The sequence below is a fragment of the Mobula birostris genome, chromosome 25 (assembly GCF_030028105.1).
Source record: "Mobula birostris isolate sMobBir1 chromosome 25, sMobBir1.hap1, whole genome shotgun sequence".
Lineage (NCBI taxonomy): Eukaryota > Metazoa > Chordata > Chondrichthyes > Myliobatiformes > Myliobatidae > Mobula > Mobula birostris.
The window spans coordinates 13,365,187-13,388,302 of record NC_092394.1 but is presented as its reverse complement, the minus strand read 5'-3'; the positions used below and the strand labels follow the sequence as shown (position 1 = coordinate 13,388,302).

The 23,116-nt window shown below is 43.4% G+C and overlaps 1 protein-coding gene across 1 annotated transcript in view; it reads right to left on the bottom strand.

Annotated features, from left to right (window-relative positions):
• Window positions 1–23,116, bottom strand: part of LOC140187802 (kinase suppressor of Ras 1-like) — a 548,168-nt gene that overhangs the window by 19,798 nt on the left and 505,254 nt on the right. The window lies entirely within an intron of this gene.

The window sequence follows — 23,116 nt, the reverse complement described above, 5'->3', positions numbered from 1 at the left end:
ATCTCACGCAGACGGTGATCCTCCAGCGGCGCCAACTTGCCGATGCAGCATCCCAGAAGCATCCGACCACAGTCCGACTCCGAGTCCGTCCAAAAAACTCCGAGCCTCCGAGCACTGAGCACCATCTCTGCCGAACATTTCAACCCCGGCCCCGGCAACAGGCGATACGCAAAGCTGAAGATTTGGGGCCTTCGTCTCCGGAGATTCTCGATCGCACAGTAGCAGCGGCAGCGAAGCAGGCATTTCAGAAGTTTCTCCAGATGTTCCTCTGCGCTTCACGGCTGTCCCCATCAAATCCGGATTGACGCACGGCCCCCTAGTTACACATATCGATATTCATTGGGAATGGCTGTGCGCGCTGCGTCGTGCTGCCATGTTCTCCTCCCTCCTAATCTTTAATCTTTCACCAAGTTGCTAACTTCTCAGTCGCAGCCAATGTTTGTCTCACTGCTTGTCACAGGGAACAGCTGGTGGAAGACATAGTTCATTCAGCATGAATCTTGACAAAGACTAATGCTTTTATTTTCAGAATTTCTTCATAAGTGCATGCTCCAGAAGATGTGTGGCCACCTCATCTAAGTGCAGACATCTCAAGGATAGCTTGTGGTAGTGATTCTGACTAGAACATGAAATGTTTGACAGTGAGGGACCTTTTGTCCTCAAGCCAGGCAAGATCTTGATGCTTGTTTTAAAGTTCATCCATGATACCTTTAGGACATTCTGTGCAGATCACTGCCCTGTGAGGGTCAGAAAGTTCAGCGTGCCACCGTCAGGATTTTGAACAAGTTATTACCCCCTCAAAACCTGTCAGAACTTTGAATTACACCTCCCTTTAGTTTCCTCCTGCCATCAAGAAGAGCAGCCAGACAGGAACTAAGGGACGTAGCCTCAAGATTGGGGGGATAGATTTAGGACAGAGACGAGGAGAAACTGTATTTTCCAGAGAGTAGCAAATCTGTGGTCTTCCCCTGCCAGGGAAGCATTAGAGCAGGGGTTCCAAACTTCTTTTATGTCATGGAACCCTGCCATTAACCAAGGGGTCCGAGGACCCCAGGTTAGGAAATTTTGCATTAGAGGAAACCTCGCTAAATATATATAAAGACACAGAATCAGAGAGATTTTTTTTGCCTAGCAGGGGAATTAAGGGTTATGGGGAAAAGACAGGTGAAGCCGAGTCCACAGTCACATCTGCCATGATCTTATTGAACAATGGAGCAGGCCCAACAGGGCCTAGCTCTTAGGTTCTTATGCTCCAACTCAATTAAATGCTGCTTGCTGCACCATGCATTGTAAACTCTAGTGACAGTTGTGCGTGCACATCCCAGGAGATCAGCAGTCTCTGAGATGCTCAAACTTCCGCATCTCCATCTACAACATAGTAAACCGCCACTCTCCTCCTCCCATCACAGTTCTCCCTACTTCTTCCCACTTCTCCTTCACACTCTCACCAGTCCCTCAACAATACTTCTCTTTAATATCTTTTCACCTGATTCTCTGCCCCTTCACCATTTCCCTGTCCCACCATCTATCTGCTTTACCTCTCCCTCCCATTAACCCTACTCTCTCCCATTGTCCCTTCCTCTTCCCCTCCTTTCTCCCTTTTCTGATCTCCTGATGAAAGGTCCCAGCTTGAAACATTGACTCTTTATTCCTTGACATAGAAACTGCTTGACCTGCTGAGTTTCTCCAGCATTTTGTGTGTGTTACTCTGGATTCCCAGCTTCTGACGAATCTCTTGTATCAATGTCTTCCCTTTTGTTTTCCTTTTCTCTTCTACTTGCCTCCTACAACAGACTGCAAAATATTTGTTGCAATAGCTTTAGATTAATGAGACCTGGACTAAACTCATCTATTACCCCAAAACAAACAGGTACACTTTATAAGATATAAATGCAGGAAGGAGAAATGTATTTTCCAAAAACAGATGCAGGGGGGGTGAAACAGATTATGACCTAATACTTCAAAGTATTTTATAACAGATAATTGCAAGAGCTTTTCCCAAACAAAAGTAGTTTGTTTTTCCATTCCACCTGTCATCTGTGACAGTGAACACTAAGTTTTAGAATAACTTGTTTACTTACTGCATCAAATATTTAATGTTTAATATTTAATATTTAATGTTTAATATTTAATGCCACTGGAATATAATGAAATACTCCTGCACAACAATGTGAGGTGGATGCTTGTTTCTGGTTTTGCTTTCCGATAAATCAGGTGGAGAGATACGACAGACTCATTGGTCTAGTTTATCACCGGTCCTTTCAAAATGCAGCGTATACAGAATTTATTTTTGTAGGCTTTTCTGTTCATGGGCATTGGTGTTTTACACCAGGCTGTGATGCAGACAGTCAGGATACTCTCCACTGTGCATCGATGGAAGTTTGGCAAAGTTTTAGGTTCAAAGAATTGATGGGGCGATATAATAGGGACCATTAAATTGATTGGTGTGTACATGGTGAAAAGCCGGCCGGTGGTGTAGTGGCATCCACACTGGCGAGTGTGGTCATGGGTTCGAATCCGGCCAGACCTTTGTATGCTTTCCATCCGTGCTGGGTTGAGCATCGAGTAACAACTCAGCCTCATAAAAAAAAACAAACAAATGCTTAAGAAATGGCAACATTGCTGTCCGATGCGCCATGGAAAGGAACAGCAACATATGGTGAAAACGTTTCCATTTTAGGAGGATATGAAAGTAGAGACCATTGAGAGCATCTACCATAAACGCTGCCTGGGCAGGGCAAAAAGCATTATCAAGGATGCATCTCACCCTAACCATGGACTTTTTACTCTCCTCCCATCTGGTAGGCGCTACAGGAGCCTCTGCTCCCGTACCAGCAGGCACAGGAAGAGCTTCTTCCCTGAGGCTGTGACCCTGCTGAACCTCACATCACAGCGCTAAGCAGTATTGCATCCATATTGTACTGTCTCAGTACTTTTATATTTGTGTGCTGTAGCACTTACTTTTTATTCACAGTTATTTGGTAAATAACACTACTCTTTGCATTTCTGGTTCGATGCTAACTTTATTTCATTGGCTTTGTATCTGTACTCTGCACAAAGACAATAAAGTCGAATCTAATGTAATCTAATCTAAATATAACATCGTCACCATTAACTTCAAAAGGAACTTAAAGAAAATTTGTTTATCCAGACAAAAGTTCAAATGTGGAACCAACTTCCACATGAAGAGGGGTAGGTAACCAATATGAGGTGAAGGACTAGATATGCAGGTACGTTTTCATTTAAAACAGTTATGGAACACAGATAGTTGAACCCTTTTTTGTGCTTTTAATTCTACAAACAGCAATCATTTCTGAGCGTCAGAGCGTAGATGAGGTTTTTCCTTCATGTTGGTTCGTTTTCTTGCTTATAATTGTGTTCCTGTGCATTTCGCACCTTCTGAATTCAGATTGAATATGCCTGAATAGAATAAAAATGAGACCTGAGTTCTACTTGTCTTTACAAAGCACAATCTATTTTAATGGTATTCTGTAGTCTAACACTCTGCAGTGTATTTAACATAGAATGAAGAACTTAGTACAGGCCCTTCAGCCCACAACGTTGTGCTGATCTTTTTATTTTATTTATTGAGATACTGTGCAGAATAAACCCTCCTGACCCTTCGAGACACACCTCCCTGCAATCCCCCAACTTAATCCTAGCCTAATCACGGGACAAGTTACAATGACCAGTTAGCCTACCAACTGGTACATCTTTGGACTGTGGGAGGAAACCAGAGCACCTGGAGGAAACACACACAGTCACAGAGAGAACATGCAAACTCCTTACAGGCAGTGACAGGAATCGAACCCATGTCACTGCTACTGTAAAGTATTGAGCTAACCACTACACTACCATGCTGCCCCAGTCTAAGATCATTCTACTTCTTCCCTCCCATGTCACCCTTCCCTTTTCTATCATCCATGTGCCAATTTATCGTAGCCGGAAGCTGTGGTTTTGACATAACCACAGCATTTGAGGCTACCGTGTTTGCACGGAATTGACTAATTCAAGTCTTATGCAGTAGGTTAGTTTCACTTTTGAACAAGTGATTTCAAATGTCATTAATGCACTGACTTATACATTGTGATTTAGTTTCAGTTTGTACATTAAACCATATTTTAAAATGAAGTTTATAGACAATGCCATCTTGTTTGGTGTTGGGAAATTACTGCCATTTTAGAGTAGAACAGACAATAAGTTTACACAAACATTGCTGACATCATTACTGTGCAAGCTGTTGGATGCATGATCACCCAACTCTTTCCATTATCCACTTAGTAAATTGTGGTTCCTCCTAAACTATTTATAACCATATAACAATTACAGCACGGAAACAGGCCATCTCGGCCCTTCTAGTCCGTGCCAAAATGTTACTCTCATCTAGTCCCACCAACCTGCACTCAGCCCATAACCCTCCATTCCTTTCCTGTCCATACAGCTGTCCAATTTAACTTTAAACGACAACATCGAACCTGCCTCAACCACTTCTGCTGGAAGCTCGTTCCACACAGCTACCACTCTCTGAGTAAAGAAGTTCCCCCTCATGTTACCCCTAAACTTTTGCCCTTTAACTCTCAACTCATGTCCTCTTGTTTGAATCTCCCCCACTCACAATGGAAAAAGCCTATCCACGTCAACTCTATCTATCCCCCTCATAATTTTAAATACCTCTGTCAAGTCCCCCTCAACCTTCTACGTTCCAAAGAATAAAGACCCAACTTGTTCAACCTTTCTCTGTAACTTAGGTGATGAAACCCAGGTAACATTCTAGTAAATCTTCTCTGTACTCTCTGTTTTGTTGACATCTTTCCTATAATTCGGTGACCAAATTTACTGTACACAATACTCCAAATCTGGCCTCACCAATGCCTTGTACAATTTCAACATTACATCCCAACTCCTATACTCGATGCTCTGATTTATAAAGGCCATCATACCAAAAGCTTTCTTCACCACACTATCCACATGAGATTCCACCTTCAGGGAACCATGCACCATTATTCCTAGATCCCTCTGTTCTACTGCATTCTTCAATGCCCTACCATTTACCATGTATGTCCTATTTTGATTAGTCCTACCAAAATGTAGCACCTCACATTTATCAGCATTAAACTCTATCTGCCATCTTTCAGCCCACTCTTCTGACTGGCCTAAATCTCTCTGCAAGCTTTGAAAACCTACTTCATTATCCACAACTCCACCTATCTTAGTATCATCCGCATACTTACTCATCCAATTTACCACCTCATCATCCAGATCATTAATGTATATGACAAATAACATTCGACCCAGTACAGATCCCTGAGGCACACCACTAGTCACCGAAACATTTATGTTTCATTTACTTGTTTGTTGTGGTTAAAGAGTCCCTATCAACTGAGTCACGTTGATCAGGAAGAGAGGACAGAATTGGTAAAGCATTGAAATCCCAGAGTGGGGTTTGGGTGAGGAAGTTATAGGATGGGGGGGGGGGTCATAGAGTCATAGAATCAGAGAAAAATGTCCCTTTGGCCCATCTAGTCCATGCCAACCCATTTAAACTGCCTACTCCCATTGACTTGAACAGGATCATAGACCTCCATACCCCACCCATTCATGTACAATACCTATCCAAATTTCTCCTAAACATTGAAATTGAGCTTGCATGCACCACTTGCACTGGAAGTTCATTCCACACTCTCACCACCCCTGAGTGAAGAGGTTTCCCCTCATGTTCCCCTCAAACATTTCATCTTCCACCCTTAACCCCTGACCTCTAGTTGTAGTCCAACTCAACCTCAGTGGAAAAAACCTGCTTGCATTTGCCCCATTTATACCTCTATTGTATACCTGTATCAAATCTCCTCTCAATCTTCTACATTTCAAGGAATAAAGTCCTAACCTACATCAAAGTTGCTGGTGAACGCAGCAGGCCAGGCAGCATCTGTAGGAAGAGGTGCAGTCGACGTTTCAGGCCGAGACCCTTCGTCAGGACTAACTGAAGGAAGAGTGAGTAAGGGATTTGAAAGTGGGAGGGGGAGGGGGAGATCCAAAATGATAGGAGAAGACAGGAGGGGAAGGGATGGAGCCAAGAGCTGGACAGGTGATTGGCAAAAGGGGATACGAGAGGATCATGGGACAGGAGGTCCGGGAAGAAAGACGGGGGGGGGGGACCCAGAGGATGGGCAAGAGGTATATTCAGAGGGACAGAGGGAGAAAAAGGAGAGTGAGAGAAAGAATGTGTGCATAAAAATAAGTAACAGATGGGGTACGAGGGGGAGGTGGGGCCTTAGCGGAAGTTAGAGAAGTCGATGTTCATGCCATCAGGTTGGAGGCTACCCAGACGGAATATAAGGTGTTGTTCCTCCAACCTGAGTGTGGCTTCATCTTTACAGTAGAGGAGGCCGTGGATAGACATGTCAGAATGGGAATGGGATGTGGAATTAAAATGTGTGGCCACTGGAAGATCCTGCTTTCTCTGGCGGACAGAGCATAGATGTTCAGCAAAGCGGTCTCCCAGTCTGCGTCGGGTCTTGCCAATATATAAAAGGCCACATCGGGAGCACTGGACGCAGTATATCACCCCAGTCGACTCACAAGTGAAGTGTTGCCTCACCTGGAAGGGCTGTTTGGGGCCCTGAATGGTGGTAAGGGAGGAAGTGTAAGGGCATGTGTAGCACTTGTTCCGCTTACACGGATAAGTGCCAGGAGGGAGATCAGTGGGGAGGGATGGGGGGGACGAATGGACAAGGGAGTTGCGTAGGGAGCGATCCCTGCGGAATGCAGAGAGAGGGGAAGAGGGAAAGATGTGCTTAGTGGTGGGATCCCGTTGGAGGTGGCGGAAGTTACGGAGAATAATATGTTGGACCCAGAGGCTGGTGGGGTGGTAGATGAGGACCAGGGGAACCCTATTCCTAGTGGGGTGGCGGGAGGATGAAGTGAGAGCAGATGTACGTGAAATGGGGGAGATGCGTTTAAGAGCAGAGTTGATAGTGGAGGAAGGGAAACCCCTTTCTTTAAAAAAGGAAGACATCTCCCTCGCCCTAGAATGAAAAGCCTCATCCTGAGAGCAGGTGCGGCGGAGATGGAGGAATTGCAAGAAGGGGATGGCGTTTTTGCAAGAGACAGGGTGAGAAGAGGAATAGTCCAGATAGCTGTGAGAGTCAGTAGGCTTATAGTAGACATCAGTGGATAAGCTGTCTCCAGAGACAGAGACAGAAAGATCTAGAAAGTGGAGGGAGGTGTCGGAAATGGACCAGGTAAACTTGAGGGCAGGGTGAAAGTTGGAGGCAAAGTTAATAAAGTCAACGAGTTCTGCATGCGTGCAGGAAGCAGCGCCAATGCAGTCGTCGATGTAGCAAAGGAAAAGTGGGGGACAGATACCAGAATAGGCACGGAACATAGATTGTTCCACAAACCCAACAAAAAGGCAGGCATAGCTAGGACCCATACGGGTGAATTTCCAGCATCTGCAGAATTCCTGTTGTTTAAAGTCCTAGCCTATTTGATGTTCCTTATAACTCAGGTATCCAGTCCTGGCAACATCCTTGTAAATTTTCTTTGTACTCTTTAACCTTATTTACATCTTTCCTATAGGTAGGTGATCAAAATAGTATACAATACACCATCTCCTGTACTCAGTACTTTAATTAATGAAGGCCAATGTGACAAAGGTTTTCTTTATGACCATATTTACCTATGCTGCCACTTTCAATGAATTATGGACCCTTAGTCTCAGATCCCTTTGTTCCACAGCCCTACCTTTCAGTGTGTAAGACCTACCCAGGTTGGTCATATCGAAGTGCAAAACCTTGCACTTGTCTGCATAAAGTTCCATCTGCCATATTTCATCCCATTTTCCAGATGGTCCAGATCCTGCTGCAAGCTCTGATAGTCTTCCTCGCTGTCCACTACATCTACAACCCTAATCTTGGCATCATCTGCAAATCTGCTGATCCAGTTAACCATATTGTCGTCCAGATCATTGATATAAATGACAAGCAACAATGGAACCAGCACCGATCCCCGTGACACTCCACTAGACACAAGCCTCCAGTCAGAGAGGCCACCTTCTACTATCTCTTTCAGGATTCTCCCACAAAGCCAATGTCTTATCCAATTTACTACCTCATCTTTGAATGCCGAGGAACTGAAATTTCTTGATCAACGTCCAATGCAGAACTTAGTCAAGTGCCTTGCTAAAGTCCATGTAGGCAACATCCAATGCCTTGCCTTCATCAACTTCCTGAAAAAACTCTATAAGATTAGTTAGACATGACCTTCCACGCACAAAGCCATGCTAACTATACCTGATCAGTCCATGTCTATCCAAATACATATACATCCGGTCCCTTAGAATACTTTTCAATAACTTTCCCACATCTGATATCAGGCTCACTGGCCTATAATTTCCTAGTTTATTTTTACAGCCTTTTTTAAACAACGGGACAATACTAGCTATCATCAGTCCTCTGGTACCTCAGCTGTTGCTGAGGATGATTTAAATATCTCTGCTAGGGCCCTTGCAGTTTCTGCACTTGCCTCCCACAGGGTCCAAGGGAACACCTTGTCAGGTCCTGAGGATTTATCCAACCTAATTTACCTCGACAGCAAACACCTTCTCCTCTGTAATCTGTATAGAGTCCATAAAGTCGATGCTGCTTTGCCTCACTTCTATGGACTCTGGGTCTGTCTCCTGAGTAAATGCAGATGCAAAATCTATTTAAGATCTCCTCTATCTCTTTTGGCTCCATGCTTAGATTACCATTCTGATCTTCCAGAGGACCAGTTTTGTCCCTTGCAATCCTTTTGCCCTTAACATATTTGTAGAATTCCTCAGATTCTCCTTCATTTTGTCTGCTATGGCAATCTCATGCCCTCTTGATTTCTCTCTTAAGGGTTCTCTTGCATTTCTTATACTCTATAGGTACCTCATTTGTTCCTACCAGCTACATACTTCCTTTTCTTTCTTAACCAGAGCCTCAATATCTTTTAAAAACAAAGGTAAACGTCGACTGTACTTTTTCCTATAGATGCTGCCTGACTCTGCTGCGTTCCACCAGCATTTTGTGTGTGTTGCTTGAATTTCCAGCATCTGCCGATTTCCTTGTGTTCGCGTTCCCTAATCCTTTTATTTTTTGCTTTTATTTTGACAGGCACATTCAAGCTTTGTTCTCTCAAAATTTCACTTTTGAAGGCCTCCTACTTACCAAGTACACCTTTGCTAGAAAACAGACTGTCCCAATCCACACTTGGCAGATCCTTTCTGAAATCATCAAAATTGGCCTGTCTCCGATATAGAATTTCAACCCACGGACTAGACCTATCTTTTTGCATACTTACTTTGGAACTAATGGCATGTGGTCACTGGATGCAAAGCGTTCCCCTACACCAACTTCTACCACCTGCCCTGTCTCATTCCCTAATAGCAGATCAAGTATCACATACACTCTCATTGGGACTTCTATGTACTGTTGAAGGAAACTTTCCTAAGCATACTTGACAAACTCCATCCCATCTACACCTTCTTTAGTATGGGAGTCTCAGTCAATGTGTGGAAAGTTAAAATCATCTACTCTCACAACTTTATGGTTTAGGCTTAGGACTTTCTGATGGCGTAGATGGATCTGAAACCTAGGAAGAAACTTTGTAAATCAGTGAGCTGTGATGTGATAGGTGAATAGGTTAGCACAGGCAGCAGAATTCTGGATAACTTTATTAATATTGTGTGTCGTTAGGCAGGGGTATGTTGGAAACCCAAGTGTGCAGGTCACAAAGGCATGGATGTAGTCAGTTGAGGTGAGGAAAGAAAATTCTGCAGAGAGAAGATAGTAGCAGAATGGAACAAGAAAGAAAAACTCCACACAAATGGTGCTAAGCTTTCTTCAGCTTCAGACAGAAGCTAGGAAAAGTTGGAGAGAGAAAGAGAGATGACAGCTCTGAAATATAGTTCATCATAGGTAGCAAAGCAGCTGGCTTTGGTTTTCCCAATATTCCATGATTTGCTCTAATGCTGGAGAACTAAGGATGGAACTACATCAGCAAAGCTGTTTGCACAGTCTCACAATTTTCATTGAAAACAGAGATCTATGATGTTCAGTGCTATGAACTGGGTACTGATTGTGGATGATCAGCCATGATCACAGTGAATGGCGGTGCTGCCTCGAAAGGCCGAATGGCCTACTCCTGCACCTATTGTCTATTGTCTAATACATGGATAAGGACATAGAAAGGAAAGGTTTGAAGGGATAAGTGCCAAACACAGGCAAATGGGACTAGTTGAGGTGAACACCTTGATATGGATATGTTGGGCCAAAGGGCCTGTTTCCAAGCTACCTTATTGTATGACTATGTCTTTGTGCAAGAAACAGTAGTTGTTATCAGTACCTATTGTAGCTCTGAGTTGATCTCATGGAACATAAACTGGCTGCGTGGTGTGCCGACAGCAAACTGGCCCTTAACACCCAGAAGACCAAGGAGATCATTGTGGACTTCAGGCATGCCAGGAGTCACACTCACGTCCCCATCTACATCAACGGAGCTGTAGTGGAGCATGTATCAAGCTTCAAATTCCTTGGTGTCCACATTTCCGAGGATCTCACCTGGTCCCTGAACTCCTCCATCCTGATCAAAAAGGCGCAACAGCGCCTTTATTTCCTGCGGAGCATGAAGAAAGCTCACCTCTGTCCCAGGATACTGACGGATTTTTACCGCTGTACCATTGAGAGCATACTCAGCAACTGCATCTCAGTGTGGTATGGCAATTGTCCCGTATCGGACTGCAAAGCACTCCAGCATGTGGTGAAAACTGCCCAGCGGATTATCGGCACCCAATTGCCCACCATTGAGAACATCTACTATAAACGCTGCCTGGGCAGGGCGAAAACCATTATCAGGGATGCATCTCACCCTAACCATGGACCTTTTACTCTCCTCCCATCCGGTAGGTGCTACAGGAGCCTCCACTCCCACACCAGCAGGCACAGGAAGAGCTTCTTCCCTGAGGCTGTGACCCTGCTGAACCTCACATCACAGCGCTAAGCAGTATTGCACCCATATTGTACTGTCTCAGTACTTTTATATTTGTGTGCTGTAGCACTTTTTTATTTGCAGTTATTTTGTAAATAACACTATTCTTTGCATTTCTGGTCAGATGCTAAATGCATTTCATTGGCTTTGTATCTGTTTTCAGCACAATGACAATAAAGTTGAATCTAATCTAATTTAGACACCATATAGAATGGACATTTGCATGCTTTGGACTAAGTTAAAAGTTAGCTTTATTTGTCACATGTACATCAAAACATTGAAACATACATTGAAATGAGTCATTTGCATCAATGATCAATATAGTCTGAGGATGTGCTGGGGGCAGCCTGCAGGTGTTGCCATGCTTACACGGCATGCCCACAACTTACTAACCCTTACTAAACGCAGACGCCTTGTGGAATGTGGGAGGAAACCGGAGCACCCAAACGAAATCCATGCAGTCACAGGGAGACCTACAAACTCTTTATAGACAGCGGCAAGAATCGAACTCTGATCGCTGGCGCCATAAAGTGTGATGCTAGCCACTATGAAGGGGTTGGGAAAGAAATTCCCTGCCCAGCCCTTGAATTTGGAGTACACATGAGGGGAGGGGAGTAGACAAGATGGGGGAGTTGTTGGTGGGAGTCAGAATTAATTTAATAACTACTCTGATCTGACTTAACAGCTCAAAACTTTTAAAAATTTTACAATGGGTGTGCCACTTTGACACCAAGTGATATTTGATACCATGAAATACTTGTAGAGTGTTGTTTGGATACTGTACACTTGAACTCAGTTTAACCCATAGATTTTGACACCTTCATGTTATAAAGAGAGTGGATAAACAGATAAGGCTAATAAAATGTGCACCCTGTGCCTGTCTTTTGTTTTCACTCGTGATAATAGTCAGCTAGCTCAGTTTATTTGTTGTTGAGTGCCTTTGGGTCATCATCCATAGAGTTTTCATGGCAAGGTACGGAAGCAGTTTGGCAGTCTTTCTTTCGCGCGGATACTCCTGCTGCCCAGGTTGGGACCTGGCCGAACTTCCAGTAATTGCCCCCCTTCACCATTCCCATTCCCGTTTCCCTCTCTCACCTCACCTCCTCGGAGGAAATCAGGACCATCCGCCTCAAAGTCGAGTGCTGATGTCACTACACAACAGGCCGTGTTCATTTAGGGAAAAGTATCAGCTGAAGTCATTAAAGATTAAGTCCTCTGACCTTCTTCAAAATGGTGACTTGCGGGCTTATGCACCGACAGTATCTGGCTCACTTCACCTGTGGAAAGAAGTTTGATTCCATTGAATTCAATCTGACTCATGTGAAATTAAAAGGTAAGGAAGGGCATTGTTTTAAAAATTGCTAATGTGAGCAAACAAGACCATAACACACAGGAGCAGAATCAGGCCATTCAGCCCATCGAGTCTACTCTGTCATTCCATCATGGCTGATCCCAGATCCCACTCAACCCCATACACCTGCCTTTTCACCATATCCTTTGATGCCTTGACCGATCAGGAAATAATCAACTTCAGCCTTAAATACACGCACGGACTTGGCCTTCACTACAGTCTGTGGCAGAGCATTCCACAGATTTACTACTCTCTGGCTAAAAAAAAAATTCCTCCTTACCTCTTTTCTGAAGGGTCGCCCCTCAATTTTGAGGCTGTGCCCTCTAGTTCTGGATACCCCCACCACAGGAAACATCCCCTCCACATCCACCTATCTAGACCTTTCAACATCTGGTGGATTTCAATGAGATTCCCTACATTCTTCTAAATTCCAGTGAGTACAGGCCCAAAACTGCCAAACACTCCTCATATGTTAACACCTTCATTCCTGAAATCATCCTCATGAACCTCCTCTGGACTCTCTCCAATGGCAACACATCCTTTCTGAGATATGGGGCCCAAAACTGTTGACAATACTCCAAGTGAGGCCTGACTAGTATCTTATAAAGGCTCAGCATTATCTCTGATTTTATATTCTTATCCCCCTGAAATAAATGCCAACATTGCTTTTGCCTTCTTTACCACAGACCCATCCTGTAAATTAACCTTCTGTGAGTCTTGCATAAGGGCTCCTAAGTCCCTCTGCACATCTGATGTTTGAACTTCCTCCCCATTTTGATAAAGGTCTGCACTATCATTCCTTTTACCAAAATGCATCATCATACATTTCCCAACACTGTATTTCATCTGCCACTTTTTTTGCCCATTCTTCCAGTCCTGCTGCAATCGCATTGCTTCTTCAGCATGACCTACCCCTTCATCTATCTTTGTTTCATCTGCAAACTTTGCCACAAAGCCATCAATTCCATTATCTAAATCTTTGACAAACAATGTGGTGTAGTGGTTCTAATACTCTCCCCTGAGGAACACAACTAGTTACCAGCAGCCAATCAGAACAGGCCCTTTTTATTCCCAGTCGCTGTCTCCAGCCTGCCAGCCATTCCACTATCTATGCAGTATCTTTCCTGTAATGCCATAGGATTTTATGTTGTTAAGCAGCCTCATGTGTGGCACCTTATCAAACGCCTTCTGAAAATTCAAGTAAATGACATCTACTGCCTCTCCTTTGTCCAACCTGCTTGTTACTTCCTCAAAGAACTCTGACAGATTTCCCTTCACAGAATCCAAGCTGACTTTGACTTATTTTATTATTAATCTCCAAGTACCTTAAAACCTCATCCTTAATAATAGACTCCAACACTTTCCCAACCACTGAGGTTAGGCTAACTGGCCTATAATTTCCTTTCTTTTGCCTTCCTCCCTTAAAGAGTGGAGTGACATTTGAAGTCTTCCAGTCCTCCAGGACCATGCCAGAATTAAGTGATTCTTGAAAGATCATGACCAATGCATCCATTACCTCTTCAGCAACCTGTCTCAGGTCTCTGGGATGTCGTCCATCTGGTCCAAGTGACTAATCCACCTTAAGACCTTTGAGTTTGCCTTGTACTTTTTCCTTTGTAATAGCAATGGCACTCACTCCTGCTCCCAGACACTCACAGACCTCTGCAACACAGCTAGTATCCTCCACAATGAAGACAGATGCACAGTACCTATTAAGTTCATCTGCCATTTCTTTATCCCCCACCAGCATCATCAGCATTACTACCTCACCATCATCATTTTCCGGTGGTCCAATATCAACTCTCACCTCCCTTTTACTCTTTATATAACCAAAAAAGCTTTTGGTGTCCTGCTTTTTATTATTGGCTAACCTGCCTTCATATTTAATCTTCTCCCTTCTTATAGCTTATAATTGCCTTTTGTTGGATTTTAAAGGCTTCCTAATTATCCTACTTCCCACTCACTTTTGCTACCTTATATGCCCTTTCATTGCAGCCCTTAACTTCCTTTGTCAACCACGGTTGCCTATCCCTGCCATTTGAGAATTTCTTCCTCTGTGGGACATATCTATCCTGTGCCGTGTGAACTATTCCCAGAAACTTCAGCCATCTCTGCTGTCATCCCAGCAGTATCGACCTCCAATCCACCTGGGCAACTCTGCTCTCATAGCTCTGTAATTCCCTTTATTCCATTGCGATACTGATACATGTGAGTTATGCTTCTCCTTCTCAAATTGCACTATGAACTATCATATTATGATCATTGTCTCCTAAGGGTTCCTTTACATTAAGCTCCCTAATAAGTTCTAGGTTATTACACAACATCCAATCTAAGGTAGCCTCTCACCGAGTAGGCTCGAGCACAAGCTGCTCTAAAAGGCCATCTCATAGGCACTCTACAATTTCCCTCTCTTGTGATCCAACACCAACCTGATTTTCCTTGCATATTGAAGTCTCCCATTACAATTGTGTCATTATCTTTATTGCATGCCTTTTCCAGCTCCCTTTGCAACCTCAACCCCACATGTAGGCTACTATTTGGAGGCCTATATATGATTTCCATAATGATTTTTTTACCCTTGCAATTTCTTAACTCCACCCACAAAAATTCAACATTCTCTGACCCCATGTCGCCTCTTTCTAAAGACGAAATTCCATTTCTTACCAACAGAGCCACACCACCTCCTATGCCATCCTGCATGCCCTTTTGATACAAAGTATTTTCTATGATGTTAAGCTCCCAAATATAGCCTTCTTTCAGCCACGACTCAGTGATGCCCACAACGTCAAACTGATCAATCAGTAACTGCGCCGAGTTCTCCACAGTATGCGCATCCGAATGTAATGCGCATTTAAGTACAGCACCTTCACCCTATATTCTTCACCCTTTTGAATTTTGCCTCTGTGGTACAACTTAACTCTTTGCTCTGTCTGCATTTGTACCCAATCATTGGCTTGTCCTTCTTTACATTCATGTTATATCCATCATCTACTTGTAAACCTGCTGGCTCATCCTCAGCTCCATCATACTGGTTTCAAACCCCCCTGCCATATTAGTTTAAACCATTCTCAACAGCTCTAGTAATCTGCTAGCAGGAATATTGGTCCCCCTCATATTCAAGTGCAAACCATCCCTTTTATACAGGTCCCATTTGCCCCTGAAGAGGTCCCAATTATCCAGAAATCTGAATCCTCTGCCCCCTACTCTAACTCTTAAGCCACACATTTACCTGCCACCTCATCCTATTCCTGTCCTCAATGTCACATGGCACAGGCAGCAATCGTAAGGCACAAAGACAAGAAAGTCTGCAGATGCTGGAAATGCAAAGCAACACACACAAAATGCTGGAGGAACTCAGCAGCCCAGGCAGCATCTATGGAAAAGAGTAAACAGTCAACATTTCATTCCCCTATTTCATTACAATCCTCATTAGTAGACATTCCCCTATTCCATTACATCCCATTCAACCATTCTACACTCAACCGATAATCCAAAGATTCCTGGGTTGGTAAGAAATCACCATCACCCTAACATAGGACACCTTTGTTTGGTTTGGGCATAGTCATTGGTTTATCCCCACTAATTGCTCAAACATGACATTTTGCTCTTTTGACACGCATCTCATCCTTAATCACACCAGAACTCCTCTTCCTCTAGCTCCCTTTAGTGGCATATTAACCCTTGATCGTATCAAGATCTCCAGCTCTCTAAGTATTTTATAGGTTTATCATGCTTCCACTAACCCGGGAGGGTTGTGGCCGGGACTCATAGTCAAGTTGGTACCACCCTCTACTTCTCTCATTTACCGGTCACTTCTCGGTCAAGATAAGTTATATATATATATCAAAGTGTTAGGCAAGTAGTTGTAACTTTAAACCTCTAATTGCGTATGATTAATCAAATATTAATTTAAGAAAGACATAACATTTTTATTCATACTGTTATAAGGACAACCTTCAATAAATTGGAAAGTAAATGAATTTGTATCACACATTAACCTATAAATTTTACCCCCTGTGCGGCTGAAGAAAAAAGATACATAAAATTTTTTGGACCCCCCCCCCCCATATATACTTGATTATCCTCAAAAAAACCCTAAAATGAGACCCTACATCAGGATGAGAAACAAGATGAGAAGTTAGAACAAGAAGGTGGGGCGAGGGGAGGGGAGGAAGAAGTAGGGGCAGAAGAAGGGCAGGTAAGGAGATGAGGTGAGAGAAGGAAACGGCAATGGGAATGGTGAAGAAGTGGCAGTGACTGGAAGTTCGGGAAATTGATGTAGCCATCGTGTTGGAGGCTACCCAGATATAACACAAGCTCCTCCATCCTGAGTGTGGTCTCCTTGCGGCAGTAGAGGAGGTCGTGGACTGACATGTTGGAATGGGCATGCTAGGTAGAATTTAAGTGGGTGGCCACCCAGGAGATCCTGCTTTTACTGGCAAAAACGCACAAGAGCTTCAAGTTCCTAGGTGCTCAGCACATCACAAGATCCACCCTCCCCTATGGACTCTGTCTTTCCTTCCTACCACCTCAGTAAAGCAACCAGCATCACCAATCCCCCATGGACATTCTCTCTTCTCCCCTCTCCCACTGGGCAGAAGAAACAAAAGCCTAAAAGCACATACCACCAGGCACAAGGACAGCTTCTGTCTCACAATCATTACACTCTTGAACAAACCTCTTGTATGATAAAATGAACTCTTGAACCCTCGATTTACCTCATTATGATCTTGCACTTTTTTGTTTACCTGCATTGCTCTTTTTCGATGGCTTTTATATTTTGTTCTGCTTTGTCATCGTTGTAACCTTGTACTAGCTCAATGCATTGTGTAATGATTTGATTTGTATAAACAGATGTGAGACATGCTATTCATAGTATCTTGATACATGTGACAATAATGAACCAATAGCATTACCAAAGAGTTAGTAAACTGATCAAACACTTGCTCTGGGTTTAATCAGTTTAACACATAGGACCACAGACAGGGCTTTATAACTTGTACCCAAACCCTTTCATACTAGGGATTGGGAGAGAAGGGTTAATCAGACAGCAGGGTCAGGTACAGATGGAATGTCCTTTCCATTCTGCCAAGGCTGACAACTAAACAGTAAGCATTTGTCTAAGCTATCAGGAAGTAGTCACTGTGTCAGAAGCATTCCAGAGTAGAATGAATTTCTCCTTTATGCCAAAAATCTCATGGGATGACTAATGTTTGGTATGTATTTCATATGAAAGTCTGATGCATATTGTTCTGATTTCTTCAGATTGCCATCTGCCAACGATAGCCATACCCTTTAATGGCAACTCACCCTATCCACATGGCATAGAAAGTGTGTTTTTTTCTCTGAAAAGGACAGGAAACTCATTTAGACCCAATCAGACATCATCATCAAATTTGTAAATACAACTCTGAAACTTTGAGAGCAACACACACAAAATGCTGGAGGAACTCAGCAGTTCAGCATCTATGTAAAGGAATAAAAAGTCTACATTTTGGGCCAAGACCCTTCATTAGGACTCAAAAGGAAGGGGGCTGAAGCCAGGATAAGAAGGTGGGGCAGCAGAAGGAGAGCAAGATAGAAGGTGTTAGGTGAGGAAAGATGAAAGAGAGGGAAGGTAGTTTGGCTGGAGGAGGTGGGGAATGAAGTGAGAAGCTGAGAGGTGATAGGTGAAAAATGTAAAGGGCCGAAGATGAAAGAATCTGATAGGAGAGGAGCGTGGACTGTGGGAGAAAGGAGAGGAGGAGGGCACCAGAGGGACGTGGCAGGCAGCTGAAGATAAGGGAAGGGGTAGGTGGGAGTCAGAATAGGGAATGGAAAAAGAGAGAAGAAGGAGGGGAGAAATTACAAGATGTTAGAGAAATTGATGTTCATGCCATCACATTGGAGGCGACACAGATGGAAAATAAGATGTTGCTCCTCCAACATGGAAGTGGCCTTGTGTGTGTTCCTTGGATTTCAGGCATCTGCAGAATATTTGTGTTCATAATTCTGAAACCATTCTGCTTTCTGTATTGATGTGATTATTGAAGACAATCAATGTGGAATATTGGCTTTCTACCATCTCAATTCAAAGATTAGCAAAATAAGTTAGGCTTATAGAGTCTTGGAGTCTTCAGTATTGCTTGCTTTCATTTCATCAGGCTCTTGAAGCAAAGGGGATAACTTCAACCAGCTTCACTTGCCCCTTCACTGAACTGTTCCCACAACCTATGGATTCACTTTCAAGGACTCTTCGTCATACTTAAGATATTTATTGCTTTATTATTACTATTGTTGTTGTTGTTATTATTATTTGTCTTGTTCTTTCTTTTTATATTTGCACAGTTTGTTGTCTTTTGCCCATTGGTTGTCTCCCTTGTTGGTGTGGTCTTTCATTGATTCTGTTATGGTTATTGGACTCATTGAGTATGCCTGCAAGAAAATTAATCTCAGGGTTGTATATGGTGGCATATATGTACTTCAATAATAAATTTACTTTGAACATTGAATTTAAAAAATCTCAGTATGCAGAGAAGGCCCATCAGTCCATTTGATTTCACCCTCCAGAATACAAAATAAGAGTCCAGTGTCCAGACCTCCAGCTCTTTCTCGAGTTGGTGATCACTTCTGCACAAGCGCTTCTCAATGATTGACCTACACTTGTCCACCAACACCTGAACTCAATGCTCAAAAGGAATTATCTACTATTTTACTGGTGTCTCTCAGAAATGAAGATTTTTGAGTAGTACTCCCAGAACTTTAATGTTCCATTGGGCATTACACACAAAATTCCTGCACAGGTAACCACAAATTTCTCAGATTAATAATATTTTTAAGGATATTACTGGAAACTGTCATCAGAGTAAGTGACTGAACGCTTGAGTAACGTGGATGTAAGAAGATCCCATGATGTTCCGCCTAATTTTCAGAAAAGGATCATGAATGCAATAGTTTGAGAAATCCTATTTGTGTATTTAACATGCTACTGTTGTACTTCTGAAGACAATTCTACATAAAAATATGATAAAATATGATTGGAGTTGGCCAATGTCGCTTTGAGACAGCTCCATCATTCAGTAAGATCCTGTTAATTTCCATCTGACTGTCATCTCTCTGCACTATCTCCATACCTTTAGGTTTCCTTCATGTTCAGAAATCTAGCAATCTGTATTTTGAACAAATACTATGACTGACCCTCCAGGGCCTCGAGAAGTAAAGAATTTAACACCCACTCTGTGATAGAAGTTCTCCTTACCTCAGGACCTACATTCCTCAGCCAAGAGAAACAGCCTCCTTGAAGTTAACCCGTCAAGGCTTTTAACAATTTCCTTTGTTTCAACATAAACTCATCTGATTTTTGTTAAGCTTTAGAAAAATTCTGTTCCTGTATGCTCAATCTCTTCTCCAACAGGAAACTCACCATTCTTGGAACTTGGCATATGAATCTTCCCTGCAATCACGCAAGGAGCAGTGCATCCTTTTGGAGATAAGGAAAGAAAACTGTCCACAATATTCTAGGTCTGGTCTCACAAAGACCCTGTATTATTGTAATAAGATTTCCTCATTCCTGCATTTGTCACATCTCTTATTTGTTTGTTTATTTATTTATTTAGTAATACATCGTAGAATAGTCCCCTCTGGTTGAACAAGCCACACCACCCACTGTCATGGAAACACTAACTAAGAACACCAGAGTGACTTTGAGTTTTGAGTTTTGTTTTAAGAGTTTATTAACATGATATCGTGGAGAATCTGCCACAGTCTCCACCACCACCAGGAGGTCCGGGGAGAAAGACAGCGGGGGGGGGGGGGGGAACCAGAGGAAGACAGCGGGCGGGGGGGGGACCAGAGGATGGGCAAGGGGGACAGAGGGAGAAAAAGGAGAGTGAGAGAAAGAATGTGCGTATAAAAATCTGTCCCTCTGACTATACCCCTTGCCCATCTTCTGGTTCCACCCCTCCTTGCCTTTCTCCCCGGACCTCCTGTCCCATGATTCTCTCATATCCCTTTTGCTAATCACCTGTCCAGCTCTTGGCTCCATCCCTCCCTCTCCTGTCTTCTCCTATCATCTTGGATCTCCCCCTCCCCCTCCCACTTTCAAATCTGTTACTAACTCTTCCTTCAGTTAGTCCTGACGAAGGGTCTCGGCCTGAAACGTCGACTGTACCTCTTCCTAGAGATGCTGCCTGGCCTGCTGCGTTCACCAGCAACTTTGATGTGTGTGGCTTGAATTTCCAGCATCTGCAGTATTCCTGTTGTTTGCATTCTCTTTGTTCCCTGTTATCAGGACTCACGATTTACCTCTGAATGCGAGTCTAACAGTTCTTTCTGATCCCTGTATTCAGGACTTATAATTTACCCCCAGACGCATCCTCCATCCTGGTTCTAGGGACCTAGTATCTTGTTTATTGGAGTTCCTGGTACTGCACTTACCATCCAAAGTTATTCTCAACTCTCATGAGCAGTCTTAAGTCCAGCTGCTCCAGAATGGTCAAGTATCCCATCATATACTAGTTTTAACCATTTCTACCACACCCACCCATTTAACCCTAGCTTAAACAGAGGACAATTTAAAATGACCAATTAATCTCCTAACTGGTACATATTTGGACCGTGAGAGGAAACTGGGTCACCTGGAGGAAAGCCACACAGTCATGGGGAGAACATACAAAACGCTTACAGACGATGTCGGAGTTGAACTCTGGACTCCAACACCCCAAAGCAGTAATAACATCGTGCTAAGCACTACGCTGCTGCAGCTCTTCCTGCACAGGAGTGGGGGACTCACAAGCTGGATTGCAAAGGTACTTTGGCTGGCCCAGTGGCACAGCTGATAGAGCTGCACTCTCTCATTGTGCCAGAGTCACAGGGTCATCGTGTCATACAACTCAGAAATTAACCCTTTAGCCCAATTAGTCCATTCCAACCAAGATTTTCATCTTAGCTAGACCCATTTGGCAGTGCTTCAAAGTTCAAAGTTCGAAGTAATATATGCCACCATATACATCCCTGATATTCATTTTCTTGTGGGCATAATCAATAAATCCATAATAGAATAATAACTACACCAACTTGGGTTTCCAACCAATGTGCAAAAGACAACAAACTATGCAAATAGAAAAAGAAAGAAAGAATAATAATAAATAAACAATAAATACCGAGAACATGAGATGAAGTGTCCTTGACTGTGAGTCCATAGGTTGTGGGAATATTTCAGTAATGGGACAAGTGAAGTTGAGTGAAGTTATCCCTTTTGGTTCAAGAACCTGATAATTGAGGGGTAAGAACTGTTCTTGAACTTGGTGGTGTGAGTCCTGAGGCTCCTAGACCTTCTTCCTATGTCAGCAGCGAGAAGAGAGCATGTCCCGGGTGGTGGGAGTCCCTGATGATGGATGATGCTTTCCTGCAACAATGCTTCGAGTAGAAATGCTCAATGTTGGGGAAGCCTTTACCCATGATAAACTGGGCCGTATCCGCTACTTTTTGTAGGATTTTCCGTTCAAGGGCATTGATGTTTCCATACCAGGCTGTGATGCAACCAGTCAATATACTCCCCGCCTCACATCCATAGAAGTTTGTCAAAGCTTTAGATGCCACGCTGAATCTTCGCAAGCTCCTACGGAAGTAGAGGCGCTGTGGTTCCATATCCCACTAAATATCTTCTATCCATGTGTCTATCCTATTGCCTGTTATACTTCGTTAATGTACCTGCCTCAATTCTTCTGACAGCTCCTTCCAAATACGGACCATCTTCTGGGTGAGAAGTTATCCTTCAGATTCCTTTTAAATCTCTGCCCTCTCACCCTAAATCTACATCCTCTAGTTCTTGTTTTCCCACCCCTGGGAAAAAGACTGTGCACATTCACCCTATCCAGCCTTTCATGATTTTATACACCTCTCCTTCCCTGATGTTCCAATGAATGAATTCCCAACCTCCTGAACATCTCTTCAGAACACAGTCCTGGAAATATCCTGGTAAATCTCCTTTGCAGTCATTCAAGAGTTCAGCCCTGACCTGAAATGGTGCCTGTGTGGAATTTGCAGGTTCTCCATGTGACTGCATAGTTCCCCCCCCCCCCCCCAGTGCTCTGGTTTCCTCTCACAGCCAAAAACATGCAGGTTCTTAGTTTAATTGGCCTCTTTAAGTTCCACCTAGTGTGTAGAGAAGTATGGAATCTGTGGACAGTTGCCAAGGAAGTGGGGAGTATAAAAATGGAATTAGTATAAGTGGATGCTTAGTGGTCTTTGCAGAGTCAGGACTGAAGAGCCAGTTTTCATAGTGTATCTGTCTATGACTTTCAGGGCATGGAGCTGTGATAGGCGGGGAGAAACAAGGGAAAGAACAATATTTTAGAAATAGGAATTGGAATTGGTTTTCTATTGTCACATGTCCCGAGGTACAGTACAAAGCTGGGGTCTTGCATACTGTACATACCGATCTCATGATTACACAGTGCACAGAGGTAGAATATCCCTGCAGCACAGGAGGTGATCGTGGGATGTAGATTAAAAATAAAGACACTCTACAGATGCTGAAAATACAGAGAAACACAAACAAAATGCTGGAGGAGCTCAGCAGATCAGGCAGCAACTGTGGAGAGGAATTAAGAGTCGATGTTTCCAGCCAAGGCCCCTCATCAGGAATTTGATCCAGGTTCTGATGAAGGGTCTCAGCCTGAAAGGTCAATTTTTTTTATCCCTCTCCATTGAGGACCTTTATTTTAAATCCTCAAATGAACTGGCTACAAATAAGCGCCCTCGGTTTTGGGGGGG